This window comes from Tenrec ecaudatus, chromosome 2 (genome assembly GCF_050624435.1).
Source record: "Tenrec ecaudatus isolate mTenEca1 chromosome 2, mTenEca1.hap1, whole genome shotgun sequence".
Lineage (NCBI taxonomy): Eukaryota > Metazoa > Chordata > Mammalia > Afrosoricida > Tenrecidae > Tenrec > Tenrec ecaudatus.
The window spans coordinates 118,025,475-118,038,068 of NC_134531.1; the positions used below are offsets into that span (position 1 = coordinate 118,025,475).

Consider the following 12,594-nt stretch of genomic DNA (forward strand, 5'->3'; position numbering starts at 1 on the left):
GCTTTCTAGGAGGCAGTTTGAACATCATTGTATAAATGAGGATATTGAAATACTGAAAAGTTAAGTACTTCATAAACATAATTTGATTAAGTACTCATGAAAGTCATATGCCTAATTGGGACAGGACTCTAACCTACTTCTCTAGGATACTCTGATGGTGATTATGGTGATCATAACAGCAATAATACAATATTCACCTTCATTAAGAATTTGGGTATTAATATATGCCAGTGTGAGTTCTATACCTGCTACACCATCTTATTCAATTCTCAAAATAACCCTATAAGTATTGTTGTTATTATCTGTATTTCACAAATGTAGACACTGAGGTCTAAAGGTATTAAATAAGTTGTCCAATGTCTCATATCTCTGACTTGTCAGTACTAGGATAACGCTCCGTGTCTCTCTAATGGCAACGACCGTACATATAACCACTGGCTTTACAGAGAAAACATAGGGACGTGTGCCTGTACTGAGAGAGCTAATAAAGTGATTGTGTGTGTCTTCTGACTCGCTTTCCCCCTTAAGACTCTTTATACAAACACACAGGCGAGAGAGAACGTAAAACAGTATTGTGACTAGGGTTGGTTGCAGTTCATGAAACGCGTGGCTGTGTAATGTGGAAGGTGGAGTTCTCTCAGAATACTCTCGCCTTTCTCTTGTTGGGACGCCTTCAAATAAAAAGTGCAAGAAAATCAGTGGGTCCTGAGGGGGTCTGCTGGGCCGGTTAATACAGAGCAGAGAAGGTCCACGCAGAAGGTGTGTCTTATGGGATTCCAAAAGCATGAGCTTGATAGATTGTTTTTGACCGACAGAGGACCATTATGCGGGCATGTTATGAAGAAATATTAAGCAAGCTGAGGACAGCATTGGCAAGGAAAAGTTCAGGAAACCGCGCGAAGGAAGTTTTTTTCCATCACAACAATGCACCTGCCTCTTCTTTGAGGTTAATACAGGCTGTTAGGAGAATTTTGTTGGGGAATCAGCCCCAGACCCAATCTTGCCACTTTAGATGTCTTTTTGTTCCTAAAGCTCAAACCGGATTTCCAAGGAACATGATATGATCCCCTCAGGATGCCAAAACTGCTGTTTTGAAGTGGTGTCACATAAATCGAAGAGTGAAGATTTTTTTTCAGGGATGAATTAGAGAAATGGAAATGCTTCCTTTAGAACTGTATAGACCTACATGGAGACTGTGCTAAGAAATAATGGCTTCACACTTTTATATTTTTAATAATGGTTTCTATGATTTTTTTGTAGCAGTACTTTTTCACTCATGTGTGTGTGTAAATTTTATATACTAACATTTAATATTTATGAGACCGTGGGCAATTGTCTTACAGCCTCCATGCTCCAGTGTCCTCATCTGTGAAACAGAATAGCATATACATTTATAGGCATGTTTTAAGGCATGTTTGAGTATTTTGTTGTATGTACAGAACTCACACTGGCATATATTATATACACGGAGTGTTTTAAAATGCTCTTTGAGTTTGGGGAGCAAAAAGAAGTCTGCAGGGTCATGGTCAGGGCTGCAGGGTGGATGGGGTAAAGTCTCCCAATGAAATAATCCTAGGACAGCCCTTGCTATCCTTGAAGACTAGCAGATTCCTGTAGAAGTCACTATTTCAGGTGGATCTTTTACTTGAAGGTACTCTGACAAGAGCAAGTCAAGTCTGTTTCTGAGCGAAGTTGGACTACAGCTCTCCGTTGATCACAGAGCTGTGTCTCAGCTGCTGTTGTTGGCAGCAAACCCATGCATTCATGAATTAGAACCCCAGAGGCAAGACTTTTTGCCCTACCCTTGTACGTATAGTGAATCTTCATTGTCTTCAAAAGTCTTTCTCATATACATTATTCCTAAATATTTTTGTATTTTTAATAAAATAGAATCTACACATGGTTAGTGCCATCTACTATTTTAAAAGCATTTGATTGTGTTCCAAATTAACTCTGCTAGAAGTTTCATTCCCCTTAAGCAATTAAATTGTGTACCTCTATTTTTTTAATTGAACAACATATACCGTCAACATCGATTTCAGTTACTAAAGTGGCTATGATATTACCAGTAATTGGTCTAGCATAACTGTTAAATATTGGTGAATGAATACTGCTGGGTTTTGTGAAGCTAAGTTTAGAAGATTGGTGCATCAGGTACCATTTTTTAGTTTGCTTGTTTTTTAAGATAATTTCATTGTGGGCTCGAATAGCTCTTGCTGCAATCCATGCATCAACTGTGTCAGACATGTTTGTACACATGTTGCCGTCCTTCTTTTCTAGACGTTTACTTCCTATTAGTTCTTGGGATCAGCTGCTGTTTTCTTCTCTCCCTACCCGCCCCCACCCCACCTGCATGGCCCCTTGAGAGATTATAGATTGTTATTATTTTCATATCTCACACCGATCGCTGTCTCCCTTCCCCTCCGGTTCCTGCTGTTCTCCCCCCTGGGAGGGGGGTGTGTGGTTATGTGCCATTCATTGCGATCTGTATCCCCTTCCGCCCCTCCTCTCCCCTCCTTCCCCCTCCCCTTTTGGCATCGTTATTCCCAGTCCTGTTCCTGGGTTCCGTGTGTCATGAGCTTATCTCTTGTCTATCCCTATGCACATGTTCTGGTCCAGTCCAGAGTGGGAAGCAGCACTGGGGTCATGATAGTGTGTGTGGGGGGGTGAGGAAGCCTCAAGAACCAGAGGTATATTACATGATCCATCAGTGCTCTACTGCACCCTAATAGACTCATCCCTTCCCTGTGACCCCTCTGTGGGGGGATGTTCTATTGTCTACAGATGGGTTTTGGGTCTCTGCATCAACCCCCTCATTCTCACCAATGCATTTTTGTTTGTTTGTTGTTTGTTTTGAATCTTCTGTTTCCTGTTACCCAGTCCTGATGACACCTTGTGATCGCACCGGCTGCTGTGTTTCTTCCATGTGGACTTGTTGCTTTACTGTTGGATGGCCGCTTGTTTAGCTTCAAGCCTTTAAGAGCTGGGGACCATCCTCTGTCTTCACCATATTTGCTTATGCACCCATTTTGTCTTCAGTGATTGTGTGTGTGTGTGTGCATCACAAAATGGCATTTTGTTAGAACAAAGTGGTCTAATATCTAGGCCAAAAGTCTGTCTGCAGCCTCACCGTATTGCATTATCAGTATATGCACATAGGCCAATACTTCTATTTTTATGGATTAATGTATATACATAAGTACACATATCTCTTAATACCTTTATTTATAGCTTTGCCTCCTAGAGTCTTCCTCTGTTTCCTTTAATTGTTGATTTTTGCCATCGGTTTTTAAATAACTCTTTTCTGCATCTGTAATGTCTCAGTCCATGTTTAGCTGAGAGAATGTAATCTGAGACTTTAGGAAATTTTTCTCAGATTTGTTTTCAAAAGCTTTAGTCTTTATTTCACTTCATTCATCATTAAGAAATCAAGAATTTGACTTCCTTTTAATATAGTGGTTTGATTGAAACTAAGGAATCACTGAACCAGATTACCACTTTAAATTTTTTATTCCTTGGTATAATTTAAGCTGAAAGTCTGAATCAGGACATGAGTAGGTCATGGTCAAGAATTCAGAACTTCAAGGACCAGTTGGTTTCTTAGCCCCTGCAGCTCTGGCTCTGACATTGCTACTCATGGGACTTAATCTCTTTTTTTTTGCCTTGCCTCTAGGTGGTGAAAATTTTAAAATGTTTGATTAGTAGTAAAAACACCTGTGGTTTGAATTTACCCAAAGCTTCTTCTAGAGATAGGCTTTAGAAACCCAATGGTGTAGTTGTATTCTACATACATGAAATTGCCCTAAGTTAGAATCTACAGCAAATAACAACAAGGAAAAAGCAGCAGACTTGGTTCAGGGAAAAAGACATATAAGGGACCTATTTAGTCAGATTTTGCTCTGCCATGTACTACTATAGTTAAGTACCTCTGAGCTATAGTTTCTCATCCTCAAAAATGGTATTCCATTAGGCATTCAACAGATTAATGAGCATTTACTGTGTACTAATCTGATATACCATTTATTAAACACTTATGTTCTTCCAAACCAAAAGCAAACTCACTACCATTGAGTCGATCCTGAGACACAGCAAACCGATGTAGGGTTCTCCAGGGGTGAATCTTTTCAGGAATAGATTGCCTCGTCCTTCTTTCACAGAGCACCAACCTTCTAACACTTCTCCAGGGCTCTCTCATGGTGCACTTCCAGGGTTTTCTTAGATATTATCTCATTTACTCCTCATTTAATATATACTTATTACACATTAGTTATTAAATCATTGATGATTAAATTAGTAATGAAATATTATTTAATTCAGTGAATATAATTATTATTTAATTATTAATTAAATCGATCCATATTTATTATATATTATCTTATTCAATCCTTATTTAATTGTAATAGTAACAATCGTAATAACAGCAAGCGTTAACTCTTATTCAGTATGTCTTACTTGTCAGGCATAGTGCTAAGAGCAAAGTAATCATGGTTGCACGATGATTAAATTACTTGGGTGCTAATCAAGAAATGGATCGTTGGAACCCACAATTCTGTCGGAGAACTGTGTGGCAGTCTGCTTTTATAAGGATCATGCATAATAACCGGTTGGTTGTAATCAAGTGCAATGTATCCGAGAGGTGGGATAGGAGGAAGGTGAAAAGAAATAGAGGAAAGAAATAGGAGGCAAAGCTATTTATAGAGGTATAGCTATAGGCATGTATTACCTAATATATGTAAATATATTCATTTATAATGAAAGAGATAGAGGCCAATGTACATATATTTATATGTTAAGTATTAAGATAGAAGATGGACATTGGGCCTCTACTCAAGGCTTCCCTAAACACAAGAACACTTTGTTCTGATAACCTGGCACTCTTTGATACTCACCTTCCCAATAGAATCACTGAAGACAAAATGGGTGCATAAGCAAATGTGATTAAGGGAGCAGATAGCACCCAGCTATAAAAAAATATATAGCATTTGGAGTTTTAAAGGCTTGAGATTAAACAAGGAGCCATCTAGTAGTGAAACAAATAAGCCCAAATGGAAGAAGCACACCAGCCTGTGTGATCATGAGGTGTCTACGGGATCAGGTATCAGAGATCAAAAGATCCAAAACAAACAACTATATTGGTGCAAATGAGGAGGGTTGGAGTGGAGACCCAAAGCCCATCTGTAGACAATTGGACATTCCCTGCCACCACACACACACAGAAGGGTCATAAGGAAGAGATGATTTGACCAAGGCATAGTATAACACACATCATTCCTGTAGTTCAGTGGTTCTCAACCTCTAAGTCGTGACCCCTTTGGGGGTCAAATGGCCCTTTCATAGGGGTTTCCCAATTCATAACAGCTAAATTACAGTTATGAAGTAGTAATAAAAATAATTTTATGGTTGGGGGTCACCACAACATGAGGAACTGTATTAAAAGGTTGCAGCATTAGGAAGGTTGGGAACCACTCCTCTAGTTCCTGAATACTTTCTCCCACCCACTACCATGACCCAGTTCTATCTTACAAATCTGGCTAGACCTGAGAACACACTTTGGTACATTTAAGAGCTCTTGACATATGGAATTCAAGACACATAAACCCCTCAGGAACACTAGTGGGAATAGTGATATCATGAGGGTAGAGGGATGATTGGGGAGGGAGAAGGGGGAGAAAAGGGGAGCCCATCACAAGGTTGGGTATATAGCCCCCCCACCCCACCCCTGAAGGGGATGGAGACAATAGGTAGTGTAAGTTGAAATAATAATGACAATATATAATTGATCAAGGATTCACGAGGGTGGGAGGGGAACAAAAGAGGAGCTTATACCAAGGGCTCAAGTAGAAAATGTTTTGGAAATGATGGGAAAATATGTGTAAACATGCTTGATACAATTGAGGTATGGAATGTTATTAGAGCTGTAAGATCCCCTAGTAAAATGATTTAAAAAGAAAGAATGCATCCTTGGTTATCCAATGGAATAATTTTTCTATGTCATATGGGGTTTTACGAGGAGCCCTGGCAGTGCCGGGGTTATGTATTGGGCTGAGTTTTGCTTGGTTGGCAGTTCCAAACCACCTGTAGTTCTGAGGAGGAAAGACTGGGCTTTCTACTCCTGTAACCAAAAACCCACAAGGGGTCACTATGAGTCAGCATTCACTGGATGGAACTGAGTTTGAGTTCACAGGGTTGTTATGAGACAGAAAAAACTTGAAGGCAATGCTTTTGGCATGATGAACTTTATTTCTTTTTAAAACGTTTTATTAGGGGCTCATACAACTCTTACCACAATCCATACATACATCAATTGTGTAAAACACATCTGTACATTCTTTGCCCTAATCATTTTCAAAGCACTTGCTCTCCACTTAAGCCTCAGGTCCTCTCCCCCCCCCCTCATGAGTCCTTGATAATTTATAAATGATTATTTTGTCATATCTTGCCCTGTCTGACGTCTCCCTTTACTCCCTTTTCTGTTGTCCGTCCCCCAGGGAGAAGGTCACATGTAGATCCTTGTAATTGGTTCCCTCTTTCCAACCCACTTTCCCTCTACTCTCCCAGTATCGCCACTCACACCCCTGGTCCTGAAGGTACCATCCGCCCTGGATTCCCTGTGCCTCCAGCTCCTATCTGGACCAGTGTACATCCTCTGCTCTATCCAGACTTGCAAGGTAGAATTCCGATCATGATGGGGGTGGGGGGAGGGCGGGAAAGCATTTAAGAAATATAGGAAAGCTGTATTCTTCATCAGTGCTACATCGCACCCTGATTGACTCATCTCCTCCCCTAGATCCCTCTGCAAGGGGATCTCCAGTGGCCGACAAATGGGCTTTGGGTCTCCACTCTGCACTTCCCCCTTCATTCACTATGGTAAGATTTTTTTGTTCTGATGATGCCTTATACCTGATCCCTTCGACACCTCGTGATTGCACCAGCTGGTGTGCTTCTTCCATGTGGGCTTTGTTGCTTCTGAGCTAGCTGGCCGCTTGTTCACCTTCAAGCCTTAAAGACCCCCAGATGCTATCTCTTTTGATAGCCAGGCACCATCAGCTCCTTCACAATATTTGCTATTCAACCATTTGTCCTCGGCAATCGTATCATGGTGGTGTGCACCCAATGATACGATTTTTTTGTTTTTTGATGCCTGATAACTGAACCCTTCGGCTCCTTGTGATCACACAGGCTGGTGTGTTCTTCCATGTGGACTTTGTTGCTTCTGAGCTAGATGGGTGTTTGTTTATCTTCAAGCCTTTAAGACCCCAGACACTATCTCTTTTGATAGCTGGGCATCATCGGCTTTCTTCATCATATTTGCTTATTCACCCGCTTTGTCTTCAGTGTTTGTGTTGGGAGGGTGAGCATCATAGAATGCCAATTTAATAGAAGAAAGTATTCTTGCATTGAGGGAGTACTTGAGTAGAGGCCCGATATCCTTCTGCTGCTTAATACGAAACCTATAAATACAGGTACATAGATCTATTTCCCCATCCTCATATATATATATTTGCATATGTACATGTGTTTGTGTAGACCTCTATAAATGCCCTTTGCCTCCTAGCTCTTTCCTCTATTTCCCTTGACTTTCCTCCTGTCCCACTATCATGTTCCATCCCCACTTGAGTTTCAGCAATATCTCTTCATTATATTACCCTTGATCATGCCCTACCAGGCCTCCCACACCCACCTCACCACCAATTTGGATCACTTGTTGTTCCCTTGTCCCTGGGTTTGTTAACACCATTTCCTCCTTCCCCCCACCTCCCCATATCCTATGTCCCCCTAGAACTGTCAGTCCCGTTGTTTTTCCTCCAGATAGTTCATCCAGTCTATCTTATTTACACCTGCGGAGATAATAACAGGCACAAAGACAAGACAGAGCAAAACCAAGCAACAATATACAACAAAATAACAAGAAGAAACCACTGACAAAGAACAAAACAAAACACAACAAGAAATAAAAACTTGTAGTTAGTTCAAGGACCGTTTGTTGACTTTTAGGAGTGTTTTCCAGTCCGGTCTGTTGGAGCACCAAGCCCTGGCCCCAAAGTCCATCATCGACATTCCCTGTGGACCTCGATGCTCCATTCCCTTGCTGTTCTGTTGCACCCCCTTAGTGTTTTGCCTCGGTGTGGCAGGATCAGATAGGGTACAATTCACACACTGTCTCCAGTGTTGTCCTCTGTAGGGCTATGGGTCAGTGAGGGACGTCGTGTCCCAGAGTGGGGCTGGCCATGTGGTCCTCTCTGTGGCCTGGCTAATTGGGGTCATCGTCCTCAGGGCCTAGTGGGCCCGGATGTGCTCCACTCTCTCCTCCTCCTTCATCTGCTCCCGTATGCTCTGATCAGATATGTCTCTCTCCCAGAGCTGCAGACTCAATACCGTCCTTTGAAATAAATTATTCTGGGGGGAGGGGAAGGCGTCCAGGCATGATGGACTTTAAACAAATTAATTTCACCCTCCTTGTAACTAGAGGAAGATAATGCTTTTTTCTTCATTATTCAGAGGGAAAAACAGTTTCAGATAGATAATGTTGATTGACTTTTATGAGTTACACAAATCCTAAGAGGCTCAAGTAGGGTTCCAACCCAGGCTGCTAAATGCCAAAGTGTATGATTTGGGGGAGCAGGGGCAGGAGGAGGGATATATAGTACAGGCATTTATTGTTTTCCTAGTTCTGAAGGTCAGAAGTCTTAATCATAGCTTGCTGATTCCCTCTTGTTTGGGTAACCTTGGACAGTCCTTGCTTCCTTGGTGTTCCCTGACTTGTAAATAATCTCGGCCTTCCCCTATTACCGAGCATAAGATGACCTGAATATCACCAGAGACACCCAATTTATCACCAAAAAATACATTAAAAATGTGCTGAAAACTCGGCTTATGCATGAGTCTATATGGTATGTCTCTATCAATTTTGGTGTTTTTAAACCACAGAAGTGATTAGGTTTAGGATACACACTACACTAGTAGGACCTCACTAATATAGCAAGATCACATGCTCAGGTCCATGCCAATAATTCAACACATATTGTGGGTTCCATTTGTAACTAATGAAATTTTCACTGAGAGTGAGATGAATGCTGAAAACTAATCCTGGGGACACCCACATGTATGATACCGATAAAAATAGAACTCGTAAGAAGATTGGGGGAAAAAGCGGCAAAGAGATAGGAAGGGAAACCTTGTGCCCTGAGGCCCCTCAGTTGAAAGGCTCTCAAAATATGGCCAGGGAAGAACTGCCTCCTTGAAATAAGTCCTGACCTTCAGGATGCGTTTTGGGACCTCTCTTTGTGGATGGGGCACAACTCAAAATGTGAGGAAACAGCTACAGACATCCATCAATAATCAGAACATAGAATGTATGAAGAAAGAATAAAGAAAACTGAAGTTGTGGAAGATAAAAATGGAACACTTAAAGACATTAATGACCTGAAATGAATGTACATTGGACATTTTTAATGAAACAATCAGTGTCGCTTTGTTTGGTGCTCTTGTTTTTATGTGCATATTATTATCTCTGCAGGTCTATCTAGACAAGATAGGCTGGATAAACAATGTGGAGAAGAAAACCATGGGACCGACAGTTCGGGAGGCGGGGGGCGGGGGGTGCGGGAGACACGGAGAGGGGAAAGTGGGGGAAAGGAAGTGGTGTTAACCAACCCAGGGACAAGGGAACAACAAGTGGTTCAAAACAAATGTCAAGGAGGATGTGGGAGGCCTGGTAGGGATTGATCAAGGGCAATGTAACCAAGAGGAATTACTGAAACCTAAATGAAGGCTAAGCATGATTGTGGGACAAAAGGAAAATAAAAGGAAATAGAGGAAAGAGTTAGGAGGCAAAGGGCTTTTATAGAGGTGTAAATACAGGCATGTACATATGTAAATATATTGATATATGATGGGGAAATAAATCTCCGTGCATATATTTATAGGTTTAGTATTAAGGTAGAAGATGGATATTGGCCCTCCACTCAAGTACTCCCTCAATGCAAAAATACTTTGTTCTATTAAACTGACATTCCATGATGCACACGTTCGCAACACCATTGCTGAAGATGAATGTGTGCATAAGCAAGTGTGGTGAAGAAGGCTGATGGTGTCCGGCTACTGAGAGATATAATGTCTCATGTCTTAATGGCTTGAAGGTAAACAAGGGTCATCTAGCCCAGAAGCAACAAAGTCCACATGGAAGAAGCATACCTGCCTGTGTGATCACGAGGTATTGAAGGGATCAGATATTAGGCATCAAAGAACAAAAAATCATATTGTGAATGAGGGGGAATGCAGATTCGGGACCCAAGGCTCATCTGTAGTCAACTGGACATCCCTTGGCAGAAGGGTTGTGGGGAGGATATGAGCTAGTGCAGTGTAGCATTGATGAAACACAAAACTTTCCTCTAGTTCTTAAATGCTTCCTCCTGCCCCCCCAGCCCCCACACCCACACCCACACACCACTTTCATGATCCCAATTCTACCTTAAAAATCTGGCAAGACCAGAGGATGTGCACTGGTACAGATAAGAACTGGAAACACAGGGAATCCAGGACAGATGATCCCTTCAGGACCAATGGTGAGAGTGCCGATACCAGGATGGTGGAGGGAAGGTGGGGTAGAAAGGGGGAACCTATTATAAGGCTCTACATATAAACTCCTTCCTGGGGGATGGACAACAGAAAAGTGGGTGAAGGGAGACATCGGACAGTGTAAGATATGATAAAATAATAATAATTTATAAATTATCAAGGGTTCACGAGGGAGGGGGAATAGGGAGGAAGGAAAAAATGAGGAGCTGATAATAAGGGTTCAAATAGAAAGCAAATGTTTTGAGAATGATGAGAGCAACAAATGTACAAAGGTGCTTGACACGATAGGTGTATATATGGATTGTGATAAGAGTTGTTTGACCCCCCAATAAAATGATTTTTTAAAAATGAAACAATCATATCATCTACTATGCCAGGAATGGCAAGTACAAAAGAAATGTCACATTGATTATCAAAATATTACTTGAACATCTATCATGAAATATAATGCTGTCAGGGTATAATAATATCCACACACCTGCAAGGAAGATGAGTGAATACAATTACTACTCAAAATTATGCAGGGACCACTAATCTCAAAGAAAATAAAAATGGAAGGTTTTTCTTCCTTTTCAACTTATACCATATGTAGGTGATAATTACTGGTGATTCAAATTTGAGAGTTAGAAATAAGATGGACCAGCACTTGGGAAAGATGGCATTGGCGATAGACACAATGTCGGGAATTGAGTGATCGAATATTGCATGACCAATGACTTTTTCATATGAAGTGCCTTTTTTTAAACCACAAAAATGTAAACTATACATGAGGACCTCGGTGGACGGAATACACAGGAATCAGGGTGACCACAGGATGGAATACACAGGAATCAGTCTGACCAGAGTTGTGGAAAGAAACAATGGAGAAACTCAATTATCATCAGTCAGAACAAGGTCAGGAACAAGCTGCAACATGAAGTATCAATAAACCACATCTAAGTTCAAGTGGAAGCTGAAGAAAATGAAAGTGAACAGGTCCACAAGAGCCAAAATATAACCTTGTATATATCTCACTTGAATTTAGAGATCATCTCAACACTAGATGTTATGCATTGACCATTAATGACTACAGATCAAACGAGCTGTGGGGTGACATTAGGGATATCATACAGGATGTTCAGAGGAAGAAAGCAGAGTTTATTAAAAAGATAATAGAAAAAATACCAAAATAGATATCAGCAGAGACTCTGAAACTTGCTCTTTACCATGAAGTAGCTAAACATCTGGAAAAATCATGAAGTAAAATAGGTGAACAGAAGATTTCAGAAGTCAGCTCAAGAAGACAAAGTAAAATACTATTATGAAATGAGCAAAAAGCTGGAGTTAGAAAGCCAAAAGAGAAAAACAAGCTTGGCATTTCTCAAGCTGAAAAAACGGAAGAAAAACGCGGGCCTCAATTGTGCATCAAAGCATTTGATGGGCAGAAGAAGCAGAACTGGCTGCTCTGTTCAGTAAGCATTGGCCTGTAACCACAAGGTCGATGATGCAAGCCCACCAACTGCTCTGCAGAAGGAAAATGAAGCTGTTCATTCCAGTAAAGATTTACAGCCTTGGAAACCCTGTGTGGTATCACTGTGAGTTGGAATCAATTCAGTGGCAGTGGGTTTGGTTTGGGTTATGAGAAAAGTATTAAATGATCCAGGAAACATGAAACGAAGATAGAATGGATACCCAGAATCATGGTTCCAAAGATAATTGATTGACATTCAACCATTTAAGGTGGTAGCATATGATCAAGGACTGATGGTACTGAAGGAAGAAGTGCAAGCCACACTGAAGGCATCTACACAGAACAAGGGGCCAGGAGGTGAGTAACACCAATGGGAATGTCTCAATAAACAGTTGCTATGCTGCATGTACGCACTTATCTATACCAATGAACTTGGAAACAGCTATTTGGCCAACTGGCTGGACGGGACCCATAATTGTACCCATGCCTCATAAAGATGATCCACCAGAAAACATACATTACTCGATAATATAATGAATGTCATGTGTCAGTAAAATTTTGCTGAA

At 41.1% G+C, this 12,594-nt stretch overlaps 1 protein-coding gene across 1 annotated transcript in view; it reads left to right on the forward strand.

Moving 5' to 3' along the window:
• The window catches only part of LVRN (laeverin), a 117,462-nt gene that overhangs the window by 46,408 nt on the left and 58,460 nt on the right, over positions 1 to 12,594 (forward strand). The window lies entirely within an intron of this gene.